Genomic DNA, 644 nt, shown 5'->3' on the forward strand with positions numbered 1-644 from the left:
TTTTTTTCTGAGTTTCTATTTATAAGTTTCAATTTTTCTTTTAAATCTGTGTACATTTATTGTCCTGCTTAACTAATGAAAAGTCTAAACAAATTTTGAGATTTTTGAGTTTGAGGAACCAATGAAGTTACTAAACAAGCAAGATATGTCAGAACCTTACCCTAAATATCGGGATGTGTAGGACTTATAAAGCTACAGTATTTTAGAAGTTTCTCAGAAAAGATAATGTCCATATTGCAGGTGTTTTTTTTTTATATACCTTTGGTGGTGGTTTTTTCATTGCTTTCTTAAGAGTTGTGTATATATTTTTTAAATACATATTTTTTTTATTGATTTCAGAGAGGAAGGGAGAGAGAGATAGAAATATCAATGATGAGAGAGAATCATTAATGGGCTGCCTCCTGCTCCTCACCTCCTACTGAGGATCAAGCCCCCAACCCAGGCATGTGCCCTTGACCAGAATCAAACTGGGGAACCTTCAGTCCATAAGCCAATGCTCTATCCACTTAGCCAAACTGGCTAGGGTGGGTTGTGTGTATATTTAATAGAAGCAAAATGGAAAGCTACAAAGATACATATTATACAACTAGAGGCCTGGTGCATGAAACTTGTGCACGGGGGGGGGGGGGGGGGGGGGGGGGCCC

Source organism: Myotis brandtii, unplaced genomic scaffold (assembly GCF_000412655.1).
Source record: "Myotis brandtii unplaced genomic scaffold, ASM41265v1 scaffold1007, whole genome shotgun sequence".
NCBI lineage: Eukaryota > Metazoa > Chordata > Mammalia > Chiroptera > Vespertilionidae > Myotis > Myotis brandtii.